The sequence below is a fragment of the Nerophis ophidion genome, linkage group LG09, assembly GCF_033978795.1.
Source record: "Nerophis ophidion isolate RoL-2023_Sa linkage group LG09, RoL_Noph_v1.0, whole genome shotgun sequence".
In the NCBI taxonomy this organism is placed as follows: Eukaryota; Metazoa; Chordata; class Actinopteri; order Syngnathiformes; family Syngnathidae; genus Nerophis; species Nerophis ophidion.
In genome coordinates, this window is record NC_084619.1 from 72,385,229 (window position 1) to 72,406,419 (window position 21,191).

The 21,191-nt window shown below is 45.3% G+C and overlaps 1 protein-coding gene across 4 annotated transcripts in view; it reads left to right on the plus strand.

Annotated features, from left to right (window-relative positions):
• The window catches only part of LOC133559717 (zinc finger MIZ domain-containing protein 1-like), a 493,896-nt gene that overhangs the window by 240,031 nt on the left and 232,674 nt on the right, over positions 1-21,191 (plus strand). For all 4 annotated transcript variants that reach the window (XM_061911751.1, XM_061911754.1, XM_061911753.1 and 1 more), the window contains one exon: positions 8,594-8,676. The gene's annotated coding sequence lies outside the window, so the exon portion shown is untranslated. The remainder of the gene's footprint in view (positions 1-8,593; positions 8,677-21,191) is intronic.

Genomic DNA, 21,191 nt, shown 5'->3' on the forward strand with positions numbered 1-21,191 from the left:
ATTTAAAATTTGGTCCCCATGAAGCATATTAACTCTTTTTCCCCAGGGTCCCCAGTAAGAATGATCAGCACATTACTTCATCAATCAAGAGATTTAAAGACGTGTATGAGCTAACTGGGCAGTGGCCATTTTTTATCATTTTTTTTTATGCCTCCACAACCTTTAGAAAGGGTGGTCCCCACAAGTCCTGAATCAGTGTGTGTGTGTGTTGCCTGCTCACCTCACTTCTTATGCATCCCGTTGTGTCGTGTGATGGCAGACACACACACACACACACACACACACACGCAAAAGTGCGACAGGGGATTGAGTTTCGCATTTCCTGGGCTGTAAACAAACTAGCCTCCCATTTGTTGTTTCTGTGATGATGTCGCGTGTCGCACAAGCTTTCTGCAAACGCGCCGAAAGCTCTCGGCAGCCATGTTTCCTCACCGGTCGAGTATGCAAACACCGCGTGTGATCAGCGAACGACCGCTTCCTCTTTGGCGTTACTTACAGAAGCGATAATTTTTTAACCAATCTGGCTCAAAGTTTGCATCAATAAACAGTAGACAGTCGTGGTCAAAAGTTGACATACACTTGTAAAGAACATAAAGTCATGGCTGTCTTGAGTTTCCAATCATTTCTACAACCCCTATTATTTTTGTGATAGAGTGATTGGAGCACTTACTTGTTGGTCACAAAAAAATTTATAATGGGTATACAGAAAATGTGACCACATCTGCTGGTATCTGACATCACATGAACAAAGATAAGACCTTCTGGAGGAAAGTTCTGTGGTCAGATGAAACAAAAATTGAGTTGTTTGGCCACAATACCCAGCAATATGTTTGGAAGAGAACCAGTGAGGCATTTGTCCCATGAACACAAATCCTACCGTCAAGCATGGTGGTGGAAGTATCATGCTCTGGGCCTGTTTAGCTGCCAATGGAACTGATGCTTTACAGAAAGTAAATGGGACGATGAAAAAGGAGGATTAGCTCCAAATTCTTCAGGACAACCTAAAATCATCAGTCCGGACTTTAAAAGTCTTATATAAGTGTTATAATGAAGGCAACACATGACGTAAGTGTCTATATTAGCCTACTATCAAAATGACTTTAAAAGTCTTATATAAGTGTTATAATGAAGGCAACACATGATGTAAGTGTCTATATTAGCTATAAAAGCCTACTATCAAAATGACTTTAAAAGTCTTATATAAGTGTTATAATGAAGGCAACACATGATGTAAGTGTCCATATTAGCCTACTGTCAAAATGACTTTAAAAGTCTTACATAAGTGTTATAATGAAGGCAACACATGATGTAAGTGTCCATATTAGCTATATTAGCCTACTATCAAAATGACTTTAAAAGTCTTATATAAATGTTGTAATGAAGGCAACACATGATGTAAGTGTCCATATTAGCTATATTAGCCTACCATCAAAATGACTTTAAAAGTCTTATATAAGTGTTATAATGAAGGCAACACATGATGTAAGTGTCTATATTAGCTATAAAAACCTACTATCAAAATGACTTTAAAAGTCTTATATAAGTGTTATAATGAAGGCAACACATGATGTAAGTGTCCATATTAGCTATATTAGCCTACTATCAAAATGACTTTAAAAGTCTTACATAAGTGTTATAATGAAGGCAACACATGATGTAAGTGTCCATATTAGCTATATTAGCCTACCATCAAAATGACTTTAAAAGTCTTATATAAGTGTTATGATGAAGGCAACACATGATGTAAGTTTCTATATTAGCTATAAAAGCCTACTATCAAAATGACTTTAAAAGTCTTACATAAGTGTTATAATGAAGGCAACACATGATGTTAGTGTCCATATTAGCCTACTATCAAAATGACTTTAAAAGTCTTATATAAGTGTTATAATGAAGGCAACACATGATGTAAGTGTCCATATTAACTATATTAGCCTACTATCAAAATGACTTTAAAAGTCTTATATAAGTGTTATAATGAAGGCAACACATGATGTAAGTGTCCATATTAGCCTACTATCAAAATTACTTTAAAAGTCTTACATAAGTGTTATAATGAAGGCAACACATGATGTAAGTGTCCATATTAGCTATATTAGCCTACTATCAAAATGACTTTAAAAGTCTTATATAAATGTTGTAATGAAGGCAACACATGATGTAAGTGTCTATATTAGCTATATTAGCCTACCATCAAAATGACTTTAAAAGTCTTATATAAGTGTTATAATGAAGGCAACACATGATGTAAGTGTCCATATTAGCCTACTATCAAAATGACTTTAAAAGTCTTACATAAGTGTTATAATGAAGGCAACACATGATGTAAGTGTCTATATTAGCTATATTAGCCTACCATCAAAATGACTTTAAAAGTCTTATATAAGTGTTATAATGAAGGCAACACATGACGTAAGTGTCTATATTAGCCTACTATCAAAATGACTTTAAAAGTCTTATATAAATGTTGTAATAAAGGCAACACATGATGTAAGTGTCTATATTAGCTATATTAGCCTACCATCAAAATGACTTTAAAAGTCTTATATAAGTGTTATAATGAAGGCAACACATGATGTAAGTGTCTATATTAGCTATAAAAGCCTACTATCAAAATGACTTTAAAAGTCTTATTTAAGTGTTATAATGAAGGCAAAACATGATGTAAGTGTCTATATTAGCTACTTTACCCAAAAAAGCAACGGTAGTGTGGGAACAACCATCCATCCATTACCCACCGCTTATTCCCTTTTGGGGTGACGGGGGGTGCTGGCGCCTATCTCAGCTACAATCGGGCGGAAGGCGGTGTACAGCCTGGACAAGTCCCAACCTCATCGCAGAGTGTGGGAACAATACAAAAAAAAATAATAACAATAATAAAAAAGGCATAAAACTGCAAAAAAGATACAATTTTTGTTTTTGTCCTTCTTTTACCATCTTCTTTCCCTTTTTTTCTCTCCCTTTCCTGAAAGAAAAATACCATAAAATCAAATAAAAGTGTCTATAAGTAATAATTCAACATATGTCAGTAAAGGCTTCCCATTTATTCATATTTGCAGAGTTTATGAATCTTATTTTCTCAAGAGTCATTACGTTCACCAGCTCATCCAACCAGGTCCTGAAGTTGGGTGCAGACGGGGTTTTCCACTCTTTGAGAAAGAGTCTTTTGGCCAAAACCGTCCCGAGAAGCAACACAGCTGTAATATATTTTGGAACTATTTGTGTTTCTGAAGACCACCCAAACAAAATCATATCCCTGCCCTGGACAAGTTTTCTTTGATACACCCCTGAGTAAAAGCTTGTTCAATTTTTGGTAACACTTTAGTATTGGGAACACTTATTCACCATTAATTAGTTGCTTATTAACATGGAAATTAGTAACATATTGGCTCTTAATTAGTGAAGTGAAGTGAATTATATTTATATAGCGCTTTTCTCTAGTGACTCAAAGCGCTTTACATAGTGACACCCAATATCTAAGTTACATTTAAACCAGTGTGGGTGGCACTGGGAGCAGGTGGGTAAAGTGTCTTGCCCAAGGACACAACGGCAGTGACTAGGATGGCGGAAGCGGGGATCGAACCTGCAACCCTCAAGTTGCTGGCACAGCCACTCTACCAACCGAGCTATAATTACTCATTATTAAGTACTTACTTATTCTGCATGGTCTTATTATACAACCAGTAAGCCATTAACTAAGAATTATTGCTTGTTAGCAGTGTTGGGTTGGTTACTGAAAACCACTAACTAGTTATAGTTACTAGTTACTTTATTTCAAAAGTAACTCAGTTACTTACTCTGTTACTTACATTAAAAAGTAATGCGAAAATATGAAAAGTAATAATTTAGTTACTTTTTTTTAGTCCATTCATCCATCCATCCTGTTCCACGGGGGCAGCAGCCTAAGCAGGGAAGCCCAGACTTCCCTCTCCCCAGCCACTTCGTCCAGCTCTTCCCGGGGGATCCCGAGGCGTTCCCAGGCCATCCGGGAGACATAGTCTTCCCAAAGTGGCCTGGGTCTTCCCCGTGGCCTCTTACCGGTCGGACGTGCCCTAAACACCTCCCTAGGGAGGCGTTCGGGTGGCATCCTGACCAGATGCCCGAACCACCTCATCTGCCTCCTCTCGATGTGGAGGAGCAGCGGCTTTACTTTGAGTTCCTCCCGAATGGCAGAGCTTCTCACCCTATCTCTAAGGGAGAGACCCGCCACCCGGCGGAGAAAACCCACCGACCGGTAAATTGAGAGCTTTGCCTTCCGGCTCAGCTCCTTTTTCACCACAACGGATCGAAACAGCGTCCGCATTACTGAAGACGCCGCACCGATCCGCCTGTCGATCTCACGATCCACTCTTCCCTCACTCGCGAACAAGACTCCTAGGTACTTGAAGTCCTCCACTTAGCTCGGTTGGTAGAGCGGCCGTGTCAGCAACTTGAGGGTTGCAGGTTCGATTCCCGCTTGTGCCATCCTAGTCACTGCCGTTGTGTCCTTGGGCAAGACACTTTACCCACCTGCTCCCAGTGCCACCCACACTGGTTTAAATGTAACTTAAATATTGGGTTTCACTATGTAAAGCGCTTTGAGTCGCTTGAGAAAAGCGCTATATAAATATAACTCACTTTACACTTCACTTGGGGCAGAGTTCAAAGGGCCAATTACTTTTTTTACAATTTGACAAAACTATTTTAAATCGCTGCAACATAACATACATAAGTAACAAACAGCATAATAACAACATAGCTGTAAATCCCCCTAGTGTCCAATTAACTCTAAATTAAGTTTTTGTTACTTAGTATATGTTCCCCATACTAAAGTGTCCCCCTATTTTTAAACAAAGAAAACAATCTGAAGTTGTCTTTATTTCTAAGTTATCATGCCGTGATTTTACCAGTCCGGCCCATTTGGGAGTACATTTTTCTCCATGTGGCCCCCAATCTAAAATGAGTTTTATACCCCTGTTTTAGAGCGTAAACCTCGATTAGAAGCGCTCACCAAAATACTTCCTAATACGCGTCGAGCTTTTTTCTCCGTGCTTAAGTGTCCTCTCTCTGTCTCCCATATCCCAGTGTGAAATTACAATATCAGATGGTATTTAGTTCATTAAAAGCCATATGACTAATTTAATTGGACTGGCGGAGGCGTATTTATCTTGCTGGTGTTAGCGGTAATTAAATGTCGCCTGTAAAGATACTTAAAGACCTACTGAAATGAGATTTTCTTATTTAAACGGGGATAACAGGTCCATTCTATGATCATTTTGCGATATCGCCATATTTTTGCTGAAAGTATTTAGTAGAGAACATCGACGATAAATTTTGCAACTTTTGGTGCTAATAAAAAAGCCTTGCCTGTACCGGAAGTAGCAGACGATGTGTGCGTGACGTCACGGGTTGTGGAGCTCCGAAAGCGACAATTTTTCCCCATTAGTTTGAGCGAGGATGAAAGATTTCTGGATGAGGAAAGTGAGAGTGAAGGTTATACAGTGGGAGCGATCCATCCATCCATTTTCTACTGCTTATTCCCTTTCGGGGCCGCGGGCGGCGCTGGCGCCTATGTCAGCTACAATCGGGCGGAAGGCAGGGTACACCCTGGACAACACAGATAGACAGACAACATTCACACACTAGGGCCAATTTAGTGTTGCCAATCAACCTATCCCCAGGTGCATGTCTTTGGACAGTCAGTCAGTGGGAGCGATTCAGATGTTATTAGGCAAATTTACTAGGATATTTCTGTCACGATCCGCTATTGTTTTGCCGCTTATATGTCTTTGTTCACGGTGGCAGAAGGGTTAGTGCGTCTGCCTCACAATACGAAGTTCCTGCAGTCCTGGGTTCAAATCCAGGCTCGGGATCTTTCTGTGTGGAGTTTGCATGTTCTCCCCGTGAATGCGTGGGTTCCCTCCGGGTACTCCGGCTTCCTCCCACCTCCAAAAACATGCACCTGGGGATAGGTTGATTGGCAACACTAAATTGGCCCTAGTGTGTGAATGTTGTCTGTCTATCTGTGTTGGCCCTGCGATGAGGTGGCGACTTGTCCAGGGTGTACCCCGCCTTCCGCCCGATTGTAGCTGAGATAGGCGCCAACGCCCCACCGCGACCCCTAAAAGGGAATAAGCGGTAGAAAATGGATGGATGGATGGATGTCTTTGTTCATGTTTAGTTCTGGACTCTGCCGATTCCTTGTGTTTGAGCACTTCCCCGTTTGTTTAGTCACCATGGCAACGTAGTGTGCTCCTCCTCACGGGCTCCTGTCACACCTGTTTTTGATTATTATTTGTGTATTCAAGCCCACCTGATTCCTCCGTTCGTCCTCGGCTCATTACTTGCTTTTCGCAACACGTCACGTTTTTGTATCCTGTGTCCTCGATTATTTTGTGCTAAGTTCCGCCTTAGCTTCACGTGCGTGTGGCACGTCGTTTAATGTTTTCTGTTTCCTGCTACGTTTTAGCATTAGCTTTCCGTGCATTGGCACGCGCTTTGTTTTTCCCCTTTTTGCACCAGTGTTCTTTTGTTTTATTATATTAGAACTTATTCTTACCTGCAATCCTGCTGACTGGTTGTGTGTGCATCCACAAAGTGGCAACTCCGCGCAGCAAGTGCGCCGCGAAGCGTGACAATTTCTGGAAAATCCCTTATCTGCTTATTGTGTTACTAGTGTTTTGGTGAGATTATATGGTTGTACCTGTACAACCTGAAGGTCGGCCCCGCACCTTTCTTCAGCACCAGTCGACGGGTGGTGGCGATGCCCGTCTCTGCCCTTCGCAAGGGACCCTCTTCGAAACACGATTTTTCGAAATGATCGCTGCATATTACAATGTACTTTCTGTATGTGGTCCAATCCAACCGTGTTCGCTTGACATCTCTGTTCCATAGTAAAGCTTCACCGTCATCTTTCGGGAATGTAAACAATGAAACACCGGCTGTGTTTTTGTGGCTAAAGGCGGCCGCAATACACCGCTACAAACTTACAGCTTTCTTCTTTGACGTCTCCATTATTCATTGAACAAATTGCAAAAGATTCAGCAACACAGATGTCCAGAATACTGTGGAATTATGCGATGAAAAGAGACGACTTATAGCTGGGAACGATCCCGGAACAAAAAGTCCTCTACAATGCGTGACATCACGCGCACGCGGCTTCATAGGATACTTCGGCGCGAAATTTAAAATTGCAATTTAGTAAACTAAACTAACAGAATTTCTAGGCGCAGTCAAGGCGTTGAGGGGTTCCGGTTTGGTAACCGCAGGATTAGGTCTCTGCTTTTTGCAGATGATGTGGTCCTGATGGCTTCATCTGACCGGGATCTTCAGCTCTCACTGGATCGGTTCACAGCCGAGTGTGAAGCGACCGGAATGAGGATCAGCACCTCCAAGTCCGAGTCCATGGTTCTCGCCCGGAAAAGGGTGGAGTGCCATCTCCGGGTTGGGGAGGAGACCCTGCCCCAAGTGGAGGAGTTCAAGTACCTAGGAGTCTTGTTCACGAGTGGGGGAAGAGTGGATGGTGAGATCGACAGGCGGATCGGTGCGGCGTCTTCAGTAATGCGGACGTTGTACCGATCCGTTGTGGTGAAGAAGGAGCTGAGCCGGAAGGCAAAGCTCTCAATTTACCGGTCGATCTACGTTCCCATCCTCACCTATGGTCATGAGCTTTGGGTCATGACCGAAAGGATAAGATCACGGGTACAAGCGGCCCAAATGAGTTTGGGTCTCTCCCTTAGAGATAGGGTGAGAAGCTCTGCCATCCGGGAGGAACTCAAAGTAAAGCTGCTGCTCCTTCACATCGAGAGGAGCCAGATGAGGTGGTTCGGGTATCTGGTCAGGATGCCACCCGAACGCTTCCCTAGGGAGGTGTTTAGGGCACGTCTAACCGGTAGGATGCCACGGGGAAGACCTAGGACACGTTGGGAAGACTATGTCTCCCGGCTGGCCTGGGAACGCCTCGGGATCCCCGGGAAGAGCTAGACGAAGTGGCTGGGGAGAGGGAAGTCTGGGTTTCCCTGCTTAGGCTGTTGCCCCCGCGACCCGACCTCGGATAAGCGGAAAATGATGGATGGATGGATGGATAAACTAAAGCGGCCGCATTGGCATGTGTTGCAGTGTTAATATTTCATCATTGATATATAAACTATCAGACTGCGTGGTCGCTAGTAGTGGCTTTCAGTAGGCCTTTAGCTCATGCCGCGGACTGGCGTGATTTTCACAATAAAACGTCACAATATGGTGCGCGTTGAAATGTTTAGGAGACGGGCCTGAAGTGGAGACGATGAAAGCCTGAGCGGACTTAACTGACAGCTGCTTTGGCAAGGCGACGACGCTAGAAACATCAACTCGCATTTTTTGTCATTTCAAGTGTTTTATGTGTGATATTTGTCAGGGATTAGACGGGCCACGTTCTCCCCAGCTCTGTCAGTCCTTGTTAGACGCCTACGATCTGTCAAGACGCGCGACAGGGGTGCTTTATTACATCTCGATGAACGTTGCCACCTAGAGTCTTGTGTTCCTATCACTGAAAACCAGATTGTGTGCTTTTTTGTTGATGTTGTTTGTTTGTGTGTCACACTTGCCTGATGCGTTTGGTTTTGTTTCGTTACAGACGTGGGGCCGGGGGCCTGTGATCGATGAGGATTAAGGAGCGGATTTTGTCAGAACGGAACGCAGGAACGCCCTCTTCCACCGGTAAGGTTCCTGGTTTTATCACGTACCGCTGTGTACCCTTCCATCCGTGTCTAGATGAGGCTTGTTCCTGGAAGGAAGAAGTGTGCTTGTAAACAAACATAATAATAATTAAAGCTGCAAGCAGCGAAGGATGGGACCGAGTTTTGCTGTTATTTCCTGCCTTTACCCATTCAAAATATCTTTACCTGCACATTACCTACCTTCTCTGCATCCAGGGGTCACACTGGTGCGTCTTTCTTTCACCCATACATGCTGGTGCTTCCTGCCATCACCCAAACAACATATCTTTACCTGCACATTACCTACCTTCTCTGTATCCTGGAGTCAAACTGGTGCCTCCGTCTTTCACCCAGTCAACATATCTTTACCTGCACATTACCTACCTTCTCTGTATCCTGGAGTCAAACTGGTGCCTCCGTCTTTCACCCAGTCTACATATGTTTACCTGCACATTACCTACCTTCTCTGTATCCTGGAGTCAAACTGGTGCCTCCGTCTTTCACCCAGTCAACATATCTTTACCTGCACATTACCTACCTTCTCTGTATCCTGGAGTCAAACTGGTGCCTCCTTCTTTCACCCAGTCTACATATATTTACCTGCATATTACCTACCTTCTCTGTATCCTGGAGTCAAACTGGTGCCTCCTTCTTTCACCTAGTCAACATATCTTTACCTGCACAGTACCTACCTTCTCTGTATCCTGGAGTCAAACTGGTGCCTCCGTCTTTCACCCAGTCAACATATCTTTACCTGCACATTACCTACCTTCTCTGTATCCTGGAGTCAAACTGGTGCCTCCTTCTTTCACCTAGTCAACATATCTTTACCTGCACAGTACCTACCTTCTCTGTATCCTGGAGTCAAACTGGTGCCTCCGTCTTTCACCCAGTCTACATATCTTTACCTGCACATTACCTACCTTCTCTGTATCCTGGAGTCAAACTGGTGCCTCCGTCTTTCACCCAGTCAACATATCTTTACCTGCACATTACCTACCTTTTCTGTATCCTGGAGTCAAACTGGTGCCTCCGTCTTTCACCCAGTCAACATATCTTTACCTGCACAGTACCTACATTCTCTGTATCCTGGAGTCAAATTGGTGCCTCCTTCTTTCACCTAGTCAACATATCTTTACCTGCACAGTACCTACCTTCTCTGTATCCTGGAGTCAAACTGGTGCCTCCGTCTTTCACCCAGTCTACATATCTTTACCTGCACATTACCTACCTTCTCTGTATCCTGGAGTCAAACTGGTGCCTCCGTCTTTCACCCAGTCTACATATCTTTACCTGCACGTTACCTACCTTCTCTGTATCCTGGAGTCAAACTGGTGCCTCCTTCTTTCACCCAGTCTACAAATCTTTACCTGCACATTACCTACCTTCTCTGTATCCTGGAGTCAAACTGGTGCCTCCGTCTTTCACCCAGTCTACATATCTTTACCTGCACATTACCTACCTTCTCTGTATCCTGGAGTCAAACTGGTGCCTCCGTCTTTCACCCAGTCTACATATCTTTACCTGCACATTACCTACCTTCTCTGTATCCTGGAGTCAAACTGGTGCCTCCGTCTTTCACCCAGTCTACATATATTTACCTGCATATTACCTACCTTCTCTGTATCCTGGAGTCAAACTGGTGCCTCCGTCTTTCACCCAGTCAACATATCTTTACCTGCACATTACCTACCTTCTCTGTATCCTGGAGTCAAACTGGTGCCTCCGTCTTTCACCCAGTCTACATATCTTTACCTGCACATTACCTACCTTCTCTGTATCCTGGAGTCAAACTGGTGCCTCCTTCTTTCACCCAGTCTACAAATCTTTACCTGCACATTACCTACCTTCTCTGTATCCTGGAGTCAAACTGGTGCCTCCGTCTTTCACCCAGTCAACATATCTTTACCTGCACATTACCTACCTTTTCTGTATCCTGGAGTCAAACTGGTGCCTCCTTCTTTCACCCAGTCTACAAATCTTTACCTGCACATTACCTACCTTCTCTGTATCCTGGAGTCAAACTGGTGCCTCCTTCTTTCACCTAGTCAACATATCTTTACCTGCACATTACCTACCTTCTCTGTATCCTGGAGTCAAACTGGTGCCTCCGTCTTTCACCCAGTCTACATATCTTTACCTGCACATTACCTACCTTCTCTGTATCCTGGAGTCAAACTGGTGCCTCCGTCTTTCACCCAGTCTACATATATTTACCTGCACATTACCTACCTTCTCTGTATCCTGGAGTCAAACTGGTGCCTCCGTCTTTCACCCAGTCTACATATATTTACCTGCATATTACCTACCTTCTCTGTATCCTGGAGTCAAACTGGTGCCTCCGTCTTTCACCCAGTCTACATATCTTTACCTGCACATTACCTACCTTCTCTGTATCCTGGAGTCAAACTGGTGCCTCCTTCTTTCACCCAGTCTACAAATCTTTACCTGCACATTACCTACCTTCTCTGTATCCTGGAGTCAAACTGGTGCCTCCTTCTTTCACCTAGTCAACATATCTTTACCTGCACAGTACCTACCTTCTCTGTATCCTGGAGTCAAACTGGTGCCTCCTTCTTTCACCCAGTCTACAAATCTTTACCTGCACTTTACCTACCTTCTCTGTATCCTGGAGTCAAACTGGGGCCTCCGTCTTTCACCCAGTCAACATATCTTTACCTGCACATTACCTACCTTCTCTGTATCCTGGAGTCAAACTGGTGCCTCCGTCTTTCACCCAGTCAACATATCTTTACCTGCACATTACCTACCTTTTCTGTATCCTGGAGTCAAACTGGTGCCTCCTTCTTTCACCTAGTCAACATATCTTTACCTGCACATTACCTACCTTCTCTGTATCCTGGAGTCAAACTGGTGCCTCCGTCTTTCACCCAGTCTACCTACCTTCTCTGTATCCTGGAGTCAAACTGGTGCCTCCGTCTTTCACCCAGTCTACATATCTTTACCTGCACATTACCTACCTTCTCTGTATCCTGGAGTCAAACTGGTGCCTCCTTCTTTCACCTAGTCGACATGTCTTTACCTGCACAGTACCTACCTTCTCTGTATCCTGGAGTCAAACTGGTGCCTCCGTCTTTCACCCAGTCTACATATCTTACCTGCACATTACCTACCTTCTCTGTATCCTGGAGTCAAACTGGTGCCTCCTTCTTTCACCTAGTCAACAGATCTTTACCTGCACAGTACCTACCTTTTCTGTATCCTGGAGTCAAACTGGTGCCTCCTTCTTTCACCTAGTCAACATAACTTTAACACTGCACAGTACCTACCTTCTCTGTATCCTGGAGTCAAACTGGTGTGCCTCCGTCTTTCACCCAGTCAACCATATCTTTACCTGCACATTACCTACCTTCTCTGTATGCTGGAGTCAAACTGGTGCCTCCTTCTTTCACCTAGTCAACATATCCTTACCTGCACATTACCTACCTTCTCTGTATCCTGGAGTCAAACTGGTGCCTTCCGTCTTTCACTCCAGTCAACATATCTTTACCTGCACATTTCCTACCTTTTCTGTATCCTGGAGTCAAAACTGGGTGCCTTCCTTCTTTCACCTAGTCAACATATCTTTACCTGCACATTACCTACCTTCTCTGTATCCTGGAGTCAAACTGGTGCCTTCCTTCTTTCACCTAGTCAACATATCTTTACCCTGCACAGTACCTACCTTCTCTGTATCCTGGAGTCAAACTGGTGCCTCCTTCTTTCACCTAGTCAACATATCTTTACCTGCACAGTACCTACCTTCTCTGTATCCCTGGAGTCAAACTGGTGCCTCCGTCTTTCACCCAGTCTACATATATTTACCTGCATAATTCCTACCTTCTCTGTATCCTGGAGTCAAACTGGTGCCTCCGTCTTTCACCCAGTCTACATATCTTTACCTGCACATTACCTACCTTCTCTGTATCCTGGAGTCAAACTGGTGCCTCCGTCTTTCACCCAGTCTACATATCTTTACCTGCACATTACCTACCTTCTCTGTATCCTGGAGTCAAACTGGTGCCTCCTTCTTTTACCTAGTCAACATATCTTTACCTGCACAGTACCTACCTTCTCTGTATCCTGGAGTCAAACTGGTGCCTCCGTCTTTCACCCAGTCTACATATCTTTACCTGCACATTACCTACCTTCTCTGTATCCCTGGAGTCAAACTGGTGCCTCCGTCTTTCACCCAGTCAACATATCTTTACCTGCACATTACCTACCCTTCTCTGTATCCTGGAGTCAAACTGGTGCCTCCGTCTTTCACCCAGTCTACATATCTTTACCTGCACATTACCTACCTTCTCTGTATCCTGGAGTCAAACTGGTGCCTCCGCCTTTCACCCAGTCTACATATCTTTACCTGCACATTACCTACCTTCTCTGTATCCTGGAGTCAAACTGGTGCCTCCGTCTTTCACCCAGTCAACATATCTTTACCTGCACATTACCTACCTTTTCTGTATCCTGGAGTCAAACTGGTGCCTCCGTCTTTCACCCAGTCTACATATCTTTACCTGCACATTACCTACCTTCTCTGTATCCTGGAGTCAAACTGGTGCCTCCTTCTTTCACCCAGTCTACATAGCTTTACCTGCACAGTACCTACCTACTCTGCATTGTGTGGTCACGCCGGTGCTTTCTGGTTTTAAACGGCCATCTTGAGAAGGCAGCAGCATCAGCGCAGCGGTTCTTTGAAGGCTCGTAAAATCAAAACCGGAGCAGTTAGAAAAACTCTCTCCGCAAGTTTTAATCAGAAGGGTTCAATGTCTCTCCTGTGCGAGTTTGAAGCCGACACAACAAACGCGCTCAGAGGAGATAATTTTTTAAAAAAAGTGACGGGTTTTTACAAAATTTTTGTTTTGAAAGGGTACTTGCCATAAAATTTATCGTGCTCACAACATCTGTTAAAACCTCATTGAGTTCGGGGCTGAGCTGCCTTGACGCGAGTGCTTCCTGGTGAATGACACAGTGTGTCCAATGCGCATTTGGCGCAACCCTCTTTATTAGAACCTGCAGCCCGTTTCTTGCCCCTGCCATGGTCTGTGCGCCATCGGAGCAAAAGCCCAGTTTTCCCATTTAAGGTTGTGTTCTTTGAGGAAACTGTCCATTATCTTGAACAGCCATCAGCACTGGCTCTATTTTTTTGTATTTGCAAAACAGCAAATCCTCGCACAGTGACTCGCCATTCACAAAGCGGACGTCTCACGTATGCGATGAACAGGCAGTCTGTATTGCCGTCAGTAGCTTCGTCCACTTGTAAAGCGAAACGATTTTCTTTTAATTTGTCTACGAGTTGTTCCTCAAGAACACTTGCAATGTCGCATATACGTCTCGCAACTCTGTCGTTTGACAGTGGGACAGCTTTTAATTTTGCTGCGCTTGTCTCGTCAAGCGTGACTGACACCATGTCTATTGCAGTGGGGAGAATTAGCTGCTCTGCTATTGTGTGTGGGGGTTTTTTGCATTGAGCAATTCTGTAGGCAACTCTATATGAAGCCAATTTATCCATTTTGTATAATTGTGGTCCACACATTAGCCTGCTACCCATCCGCGCGAAAGTTTCTTCTGCTTAGCCCCGCCCCCATTAGTTATTGTTGCGTCTGTCTAACTTTCGCTCCGACCTAGAAATTTGAAGCCTACAAGAAAAATAAGTAATTTACATTAATTTATATAGCGGATTTCACAGACACAATCACAAAGTGATTTACAGTTTGTATAGAAAATGGGGTTGTAAAAAAAAAAAAATCGAAGAATATAATAAAAAAAAATTAAAATACAAAATTAAAGCGAAATTTCCTCCCATTCCTCGCGCCCCACCTGTCATGTCTCTATTCCCCACCAGTGGGGCCCGCCCCACACTTTGAGAAACGCTGGACTAGAGGAATAAAGCAGTTAAAATAGGAGCGGGCTGATTGACACCAGGTGTGGCCAGGTGCCAATCAGCCGCAGCTGAGGGGAAAACAGCACACAGGGAGACAAACAGAAAGCTGAACCATAATAAGAGTGCTGACAGGAACTAAGGACAGGAAATACTAAACACACACAGAAGTAAAACTAAAACACAAACAAACTGTCCGGGGCAAGCCTGACAAAAAGTGACAGTACTTTATTGATACATATTATTTCCAGGCTTTTGAGGGCCAAATAAAATGATGTGGCGGGCCACATCTGGCCCCCCGGGGCCTTGAGTTTGGCACCTGTGCACCATGCAGTTGAAAAGCGGCACTGCGGAATTGAGACTTTCTGTCTTCCCCCCCATGCTTTGGTCCGGGCCGCCGCGCCAGAAAATGTTGACAGAGTAATTTGTGTTTGTGCACAACAGCATCAAAAACGCTGCAAGGTGAATAATTTTTGGTGGCATCTGCACATTGTGCAATATGCTAATGAGCTAAACTGCAAAAAGCCAGATTGCCAGGAGTGAGAAGGGTGGGTGGGTGGGGGGGGGTTAGATGGAGTGGGGGGGGGGGGGGACACAGACGGAGGCCCGACGTAAATTATGGATGCAACCTGCGATTTCCAAGAGGAGGAAGAAGGTTGCGATGGAACCTCAAGTCATGCATATCAGATTACGCATTTACTACATTTTTTTAGCATGGTCCATGAGCAAACTTGTGTGCAATCTGGTGTGTGTGTGTGTGTGTGTACTTGTATTTCTACCCTTCTTTAGACATCAACAAGGAAAAGTGCCTTCCATATGAACAAATGAGGACATAAATCATGGTCCCAATACGAAAAACCATCTAATTAGAGAGCCAAACTCTAAAGTCCGTGACATTGCTCCAAAGTCAGGATTTTTGTTGTTGATTTTAATGTGCATACAAAAGTAAACATTGACGTGCGCGCGCTTTTTGTTGTACCCCTTTTGTTTGTTGAAAACAAACTCTGTCAGAGTTAGTTTGTGACGAACCCCAAGATGCAGAGAAGGAGGCAGGCATTGAATGAGAAAACATGATTTAGTTTAACACTAAAACACTAAGCAAGAACAAACAAAAGGGGTTCATCAAAAAGCGCGCACAAGGCGGAGTGAGAAAACATGATTTAATTAAAATACTAGAACAAAACCGGACAAAAGGGTACAAACGAAAAGCGCGCACGAGGCGGACAACAAACTAAAAGAGCTAGCATGGGACCTAGAAAAACACCCCCAAGATGCAGAGAAGGAGGCAGGCATTGAATGAGGAAAACATGATTCAATTTAACACTAAAACACTAAGCAAGAACACACAAAAGGGGTATATCAAAATGCGCGCACAAGGCGGATAACAAACTAAAAGAGCTAGCATGAGAGCTAGAAAACAAAAGGAGCTTAGCATGGAAACTAGCAAAAAAAAAAAAGGGCCTAGCGTGGAAGCTAGTGTGTAGCGAGCAGGAAAACAGAAGTCGTAACGTGTTGTACGAAGACAAATTGAAAGCCGGGAACGAAAGGCAGTAAGCTACAAACTGCTACCGAAATATAGCTTACCGCTACGCTGCAATGAAACGACAGGAGCGACAATACAACAACAATAATCCAGCACCGAATGGATGAAGACAGGTCTAAATTGGAGCGGGCTGATTGACACCAGGTGTGGCCAGGTGCCAATCAGCCGCAGCTGAGGGGACACAGCACTCAGGGAGAAAGACAGGAAACAGACAAAATAAGAGGACAGGAACTAAAGACAGGAAATGCTACACACACACAGAGGCTGATTGACACCAGGTGTGGCCAGGTGCCAATCAGCCGCAGCTGAGGGGACACAGCACTCAGGGAGAAAGACAGGAAACAGACAAAATAAAAGGACAGGAACTAAAGACAGGAAATACTACACACACACACAGAGGCTGATTGACACCAGGTGTGGCCAGGTGTCAATCAGCCGCAGCTGAGGGGACACAGCACTCAGGGAGAAAGACAGGAAACGGACAAAATAAGAGGACAGGAACTCAAGACAGGAAATCCTACACACACACACAGAGGCTGATTGACACCAGGTGTGGCCAGGTGCCAATCAGCCGCAGCTGAGGGGATACTGCACTCAGGGAGAAAGACAGGAAACAGACAAAATAAGAGGACAGGAACTAAAGACAGGAAATACTACACACACACAGAGGCTGATTGACACCAAGTGTGGCCAGGTGCCAATCAGCCGCAGCTGAGGGGACACAGCACTCAGGGAGAAAGACAGGAAACAGACAAAATAAGAGGACAGGAACTAAAGACAGGAAATACTACACACACACACAGAGGCTGATTGACACCAGGTGTGGCCAGGTGCCAATCAGCCGCAGCTGAGGGGATACTGCACTCAGGGAGAAAGACAGGAAACAGACAAAATAAGAGGACAGGAACTAAAGACAGGAAATACTACACACACACAGAGGCTGATTGACACCAAGTGTGGCCAGGTGTCAATCAGCCGCAGCTGAGGGGACACAGCACTCAGGGAGAAAGACAGGAAACGGACAAAATAAGAGGACAGGAACTAAAGACAGGAAATACTACACACACACACACAGAGGCTGATTGACACCAGGTGTGGCCAGGTGCCAATCAGCCGCAGCTGAGGGGACACAGTACTCAGGGAGAAAGACAGGAAACAGACAAAATAAGAGGACAGGAACTAAAGACAGGAAATCCTACACACACACACAGAGGCTGATTGACACCAGGTGTGGTCAGGTGCCAATCAGCCGCAGCTGAGGGGACACAGCACTCAGCGAGAAAGACAGGAAACAGACAAAATAAGAGGACAGGAACTAAAGACAGGAAATACTACACACAGAGGCTGATTGACACCAGGTGTGGCCAGGTGCCAATCAGCCGCAGCTGAGGGGACACAGCACTCAGGGAGAAAGACAGGAAACAGACAAAATAAGAGGACAGGAACTAAAGACAGGAAATGCTACACACACACAGAGGCTGATTGACACCAGGTGTGGCCAGGTGCCAATCAGCCGCAGCTGAGGGGACACAGCACTCGGGGAGAAAGACAGGAAACAGACAAAATAAGAGGACAGGAACTAAAGACAGGAAATACTACACACACACACAGAGGCTGATTGACACCAGGTGTGGCCAGGTGTCAATCAGCCGCAGCTGAGGGGACACAGCACTCAGGGAGAAAGACAGGAAACGGACAAAATAAGAGGACAGGAACTAAAGACAGGAAATACTACACACACACACAGAGGCTGATTGACACCAGGTGTGGCCAGGTGTCAATCAGCCGCAGCTGAGGGGACACAGCACTCAGGGAGAAAGACAGGAAACAGACAAAATAAGAGGACAGGAACTAAAGACAGGAAATACTACACACACACAGAGGCAAAACTAAAACACAAACAAACTGTCAGGGGCAAGCCTGACAAACTTGAAGTAAATAATGAAGATTAAAAACCGATTACAAACAAACAAAATTAATTAACTTTTATAAAAGCTTAGATTTTTTTATATCTACATAGTATCTAAATATTATTAATGTTGTAAATACCAATCTTTATATATCTGGAAAAAGTGGTCCTAAAGAGGTAGGCATTTTTCGGAGGTCTCCAGAAGGTCAGAAGTACGTGTGTGTGTGTGTGTGTGTGTGTGTGTGTGTGTGTGCGTGTGTGTGCGTGTGTGTGTGTGTGTGTGTGTGTGTGTGTAGAGAGGAAGCACTTACACATTCATCCACGTCAAGTCGCGTGGGGCTGAGCACTCAAGCGTCCTCTCAAGTCAACATGACGTGTGTCCAAAGCCTGGTTGACTCTTTCCTGCGCTGTTGTTGTGTTGCATTGTGTTTGATTGCGTGCGCGTGTTTGAGTCTGCACTCGCCCGCACGGCACACCACACATCATGCGAGTCTTGGCTTGGCACACAATGCCCCCCCCCCCCAACTCCCGGGGATGATTTCTCCCTGCTTCTGTGGCACTCATGACACCGAGGACGCACAGGATGCTCGCTTCCTTTAATTAGGCCGCGTTTGACTCGTTAGGCGTTTTTTGCCTGCTTGTGCATTTCAACAAAGTAAAGAGCGGGGGGGGGGGGGGGGGGGGGTGACACACCATTGCCTTCGTCAGCAGCACCACTTTGCATGGTTCAGCTCGGTATGGCATGTACCGTATTTATAAGGCGCACTGCCGATGAGCGGGTGTATTCAGGTCTATTTTCATACAAGGCACATTAAAGGGGTAATATTTTGATTTTTTTTCTAAACATAAAAGACTTCTGTAAACGTCGCTTTGCCGTGAGGGTTCTCCTGAGTCCGAAGATCTTCCGTGAGCCCGGTATGACAGTGTGAATACAGTCTTTTTATTTTGAACAAAGATAAGACCTTTTGGAGGACGACTTTGTAGCACTTTGTTCTCCTTTATTGTTGCATTTCAGCGGCATGGCGTAGTGGGTAGAGCGGCCGGCCCGATACCTGAGGAATTGCAGGTTCGCTCCCCACCTATTGACATCCAAAAAATCGCTGCAGTTGTGTCCTTGGGCAGGACACTTCACCCTTTGCCCCCGGTGCCGCTCACACTGGTGAGCGGCACCGGCCGTAGGCGCGAACTGGCAGCCACGCTTCCGTCAATCTACCCCAGGGCAGCTGTGGCTACTGATGTAGCTTACCACCACCAGGTGTGAATGAATATTGAGTCCCACTTCTCTGTGAGCTCTTTGAGTGTCTAGAAAAGCGCAATATAAATCTAAGTTATTATTCAATTTGCTACTGTGAACGACTCTTGCCGTCGCCGTGCGGGTTCCACGGACCATCAAGGAAGGACATTGCTTGTGACGTGTGTATCTTTAAGGGCACACACACACACACACACACACACACACACACACACACACACACACACACACACACATGCAGAGAAGAAACAAGTGATGGGCAGAGAGTGCCGGTCATTATCTGCAGCACTCCAACACTTCCTGGAACAACTACTGTGGAGTTGGTTGTTTTCCAACATTTGATTAACAGAGTGTCCCTTTGACTGAGTAATGAGACATGAAATCACATACCGTATTTCCTTGAATTGCCGCCAGGTATATAGTATGCGCCTGACTAGAATTACTGCCGGGTCAAATTTGTTTCGCAAAATATTATTTTTATTAGCGCATGTCTAGAATTTCCGCCAGGTCAAACTCGTTTCGCCAAAAAATGAGCATATGCCTGAGGAATTGCAGGTTCGCTCCCCACCTATTGACATCCAAAAAATCGCTGCCGTTGTGTCCTTGGGCAGGACACTTCACCCTTTGCCCCCGGTGCCGCTCACACTGGTGAGCGGCACCGGCCGTAGGCGCGAACTGGCAGCCACGCTTCCGTCAATCTACCCCAGGGCAGCTGTGGCTACTGATGTAGCTTACCACCACCAGTTGTGAATAAATGTTGACTCCCACTTCTCTGTGAGCGCTTTGAGTGTCTAGAAAAGCGCGATATAAATCTAAGTTATTATTGAATTTGCTACAGTGAACGACTCTTGCCGTCGCGGGTTCCACGGACCATCAAGGAAGGACATTGCTTTCGAGCAGGTTTGACTCTTGTTTATTTTTCGATAACAAACTTGTCTGCGGTCGGGTCACTTTTCAGCTCCTTCTCCACTGCTCGCTCCTCGGTTGCTTTTCAGCCGCCGTCGTCGTCGCTGCTGCGGGCTCTCCTCCTTCTGCCCTGTTCTTTCCTCCTTCTCCCTTTTTATACATCATGAGAGTCATTCAAATAACTATAACACCTGCACTTGACTGCGGCGTCGCTCCCGGCACGCCCCGCCTATCCGCTCGGCCGCATTCTCCGCCTCCTCGCCGCCATCTTGGGCCGGGCTCCAGCGTGTCCTGCACCGCTGCTCGTTCGCCGGCTACGCTTCTTTGTAAACCCAGCTCGGCCCGACTGTGTGTATTTTGGCCTGCAGTGTTCCAAGAGTTTCCCAAGAAACGGAGCGGAGCCAGGCGGCACTTGAAAGCGAGACGTGCGAATGGGTTCATAAACGACGGAGCTGTCCCCGGTCTGGCCCTCTGTGTGTGTGTGCGCAAATGTGTGCTAATGTGCAAAGTAGGTCATTTATTTGGAGCATACTGTAGTGTGCAGCTCTTACACAGTAGGGGGGGTAGGGGGGGGGGGCATCATTCCACAGACACGACGCCTGATTCGGGCTTTGCTCTGCTGATATGTTGTTAATATGTGGAGAATAACACGCCAGAAGGGGGGAGGACTTTAGGCCGTGAGAGGTGAGAAAGGAGCACGGTGGGTTCAGAGGCGGCATCAGTAACCACGACGTCAGATAGCAGCCTAAAAAAAAAATTCAGACAAAATCAGATTACCAAACAAACAACTAAGAGGATTATTTCTGATCTCTCTTTTTTTTTTTTTTTTTTTTTCCGCCATCAGATGGACATTAAATCTGCAGTCTGTAAAATCCCCACAAATGATTTTCTATTGGACCTCATTTTCTGCTCTGGTATTTTAGATGGGAGCTTTTCTGTGCCGCCTGAACTCTGCCCTTTTGTTCCGCCTCCAGAAATTGCTTCTCTAAACAGGGCTATCGCGTCGCTCTTTAAAAATATCT